Raw genomic sequence first — 4,264 nt, 5'->3', positions numbered from 1 at the left:
AATTCGGTGAGGTTTTGCCAAAACGCGGTCGAACCCAAAACACGGCTGCGGAACCGAACCCAAAACACAAAACCCGAAAAATTTCCGGCGCTCATCTCTAAGATATAGTAGCAGCCAATCAGCTCCTAGCTGCCATGTTATAGGCTGTGTTTTAAAAATGACAGTTAGGAGCTGAATGGCTAATACTTTATCTCTCTCCAAGTTTTGAATAATCTCCTCCAGAGATTGAACTCTCCACTTGGGCAGGGACAGATGTGAATGACTAAATACTGTCTGTAAAGCACAGCGAAATATCATACCTCCCATCCTGGGACTGCTAGCTCGCGCTAAGACGCACGTGAAAGGGGGTGTGGGCTTGTGAATGCAACGCCGTGCCCCCATGTAAGACATTTTGGGGGGGCGGCCACTCGAAACTGTGTGGATGACACGCACATGCAGAACAGCGGTGACAGTCTTGTCCACCCCCCCCCCCCCCAAACTTCTCCCTCCCCCACCCACGGGACACTACAGCTTGCGGGCTGGAGGGCAGGACAGTGCTTGGAAAGAACCTATTACACAAGTCATATGGCCGGCGTCACTCGGCCATATTCATAGCTCTCACATAATGACCTCTAATAGGCTACTTGCTGTGTTACATGCCAGTAATACTATGGTTTCTTCCCCTACGGTGCGATCAGACTGACTGCTGGTGGGCTGGTGACATGCTGGTTGTGTGGTTGCACTAAGTGGTTCAGCTATTTAGACCAGCGTCAGAAGTTGTCATGCCATGATTTCCACTCATTGGGCGACTGTGTGTCATTCGGTGGCACCTTGTGAGACAGCAGGTGTGGAACAAGCTTGCAGTTTAGGAGAATTAAATAAAAACTTAACATTCAGCAAATATGCGCATATAATTTGGCGCCGGTGACCTACAGTACAGGACACTGTAGCTACCCAGGGGGACTTACTGTATATCAAGGCCAGCTGGACAAGGAATGTACAGGAGGTTCTCCTCAAGGAGTCACCTACACCACATCAACACTCTTGGGGGTAAATTTACTAAGGTGGGAGTTTTTTAGAACTAGTGATGTTGTCCATAGCAACCAATCAGATTCTACTTAACATTTATCAAGCTGCTTTTAGAAGATAATAGATAGAATCTGATTGGTTGCTATAGGCAACATCACCAGTTCTAAAAAAGCTCCCACCTTAGTAAATTTACCCCTTGGTGAGCAATCACCCTCCCCCTGCACTCTCACAGCCCTCTGCCTACATGAATCTGGAGACAGGGCATCTGCAGCTTATGCTGGCCATACACTTGTGCGATGCCCCGCGACGCGACATCGCAGGACATCGCACCGGCAGTTCAGATGCGATGAAATCGCACCTGAACTTCCAAAGTGATTACCATGCGATCATGCGATAGATCGCATGGTAATCACGTTATGGGCCGCTCCCGGCGGGTGCCCATCGCACGTCGTAGTGCGATATATAGCATGTGTTTTTAAAAACACATGCGTTCGCACTGCGATTCGATAAATATTAAGTGCAGCACATATTATCTTGAGATGCGAGATTAGACCGGCGTGCCCGCGCATCGTGTCGAAAGGTACCTAAAATATGCATACAATCCCCCGATTTCTCTCACAGATGTGGTCGAAATCGAAGGCTAGTACCGATAATCTCACAAGTGTATGGGCACCATCAGAGCAGCTCCGGATCTAAGACCCTGATACTCTGCACATTGGGGGTAATTCCAAGTTGATTGGAGCAGGAATTTGGTTAGCAGTTGGGCAAAACCATGTGCACTGCAGGGGAGGCAGATATAACATGTGCAGAGAGAGTTAGATTTGGGTGGGGTGTGTTCAATCTGCAATCTAAATTGCAGTGTAAAAATAAAGCAGCCAGTATTTACCCTGCACAGAAACAAAATAACCCACCCAAATCTAACTCTCTCTGCACATGTTATATCTGCCTCCCCCCTGCAGTGCACATGGTTTTGCCCAACTGCTAAAAAATTTCCTGCTGCGATCAACTTGGAATTACCCCCATTGCTTTATTAATCTGCAGTCCTCAATAATAATTGTATAACTATTGCTGTTCATGTTGCACACGTCCGCTTCTTTGATTCCTCTGTTATTGCGCCACATCTTGCGATGTTCTTGTTTGCATTATCCACAAAATGTTCCCAATAAAAAGACCTTGCAAAAGAGAAACCAAAACTGGGTCCAAAAATAACCACAAGCCGTGACCCACCTCAACCACCCTCCACACGCAAACTCCATCCTTTACAGCATAGCCACGCCCACTTTCAAACAAAGCCACACCTACTTTATAATGGGGCACACCCTTTGCAGATGACGAGAACACTACCTGCACGCTAGGATACGGATTTGAGCATATTGCATTCCATTGTGTTGCACCAACAATACATAAATCTGTAAAAGCATTGATGTGATTTAATGCAATCGGGCGTTAAACCAATAAGTACAAACAGAGAACAATCTGTCCCTTGAAATCAGTCTCTTTGAAAACACGATACACAGCACTGTACTTTATTTCCATCCAAGTTTTATTTCACATTATCATGATGGATATATTTCCAATGGAAGTTTCTAGATGCATAAAGAAACATTGCAGCTGTCAATCTACCACAAAGTCATATACTGTAGCTGTTTTTACATATATCACAGTATACTATATACCATAGGTTCTCAAACTCGGTCCTCAGGACCCCACACGGTGCATGTTTTGCAGGTCTCCTCACAGAATCACAAGTGAAATAATTAGCTCCACCTGTGGACCTTTTAAAATGTGTCTGTGAGCAATTAATACACCTGTGCACCTGCTGGGTTACCTGCAAAACATGCACTGTGTGGGGACCGAGTTTGAGAACCCCTGCTATATACTAATACATAATACATACAAATATACATAATAATTACACAGAATATTCTAATGGTACAATATGTTCCGGCTCACTTTGGGCCCTACAGTATTTGATCACAATCAACATTTTTAAAGTGCATAAAATATATTCTCCTAAATTCATAAAGCAAAATGTAAATCTTTACGCTAATTAAAAAAAATAACCTCTTGCCGCTCAGCGCTGCGTTTCCTGTTGCATTTATCCTCAACAGAAAATACCTCTCTTATTCTTCTTTTGCCCTGAACCCGCCTACTGTAATACACCTGGATAAGTAGGCTGAAGACCACGCTCAGGGCTTCCATCAGAAATGATGGGGCCCGGGACTGACAAAATAGACGGGGCCCCTCCCTCCCCCCAAAAAAAATTTCTGCCACACTGCTCCACCCCTATGTGATGTCATACATTGTGACGTTACATATAGGTGAAGTATTGTGGATCTACCAGAAGGGTTTACAGAGAGCGTCTTGTTTTAAGAAGTCCTCCTTGCGCATCAGACTTCTATTGATTCACAGACTAGTGCAGCTGTACAGGTATCGGCGGGAGGAGCCAGGGTTGGGCCCCCCTCTCTGTACGGGCCTGGGACACCAGTCCGCATAGATGAGCTGCCCTGGCCGCGCTCATCCACAAAGGTGCTCTTTTATCACACTGGCCCTGGACAACAGGTTCCGTGACAGTTCGGCTTTGTGTCGCCCTGCCTTTGTTCTCTGTGGCAAATGATCATCACTGAGTTAATAAAGACCTCTGCACAGGTTATTTTACTATGACTCCGTCCATTTCTTTCCTTATAAAGGTTATTTCATGTGCATCGCACATAATCAGGGTTTACATCATTGTAAGCATGCGAGCAGGGCCTTCCTAACTCTATGTCTGTCTGTTTTTGCCCACTTTTTTTCTATTACTGTTGTTCTAATTGTAAAGCGCAACGGAATACGCTGCGCTATATAAGAAACTGCTAATAAATAATAAATAAATAAATCATTCAATAAAGGCTCCGTTATCTCACATAATCATCTTTCTTTGTTTTTTTGGAGGGGTTATTCTTTTTATTTTTTTGGGGGGTGGAGATACCAAAGGGTGAAAAACAGTCAGAAAGCTGAACGCTTAGAAATCACCATAATAAACACTGACCTTGCAATTTTTGACCAATTGAGAATAGACAAGACTGAATTTTTTAAGAGTAGGTTTAGAAACCCCTCCTAAAAAAATAAAAACAACAAAAGAAGTGGTTGTGACAGATTGCACCGCCAACAGTACAAATTAAAGTAAAAAAAAAATATACCTTCCATTGACCCCTTACTACAGGTATAGGAAATAAAATGTGTGATTCCCTCTCTAACTACAAATGAAATCAATTAA

This window comes from Pseudophryne corroboree, chromosome 1, assembly GCF_028390025.1.
Source record: "Pseudophryne corroboree isolate aPseCor3 chromosome 1, aPseCor3.hap2, whole genome shotgun sequence".
Lineage (NCBI taxonomy): Eukaryota > Metazoa > Chordata > Amphibia > Anura > Myobatrachidae > Pseudophryne > Pseudophryne corroboree.
This window is presented reverse-complemented; position numbering follows the sequence as displayed.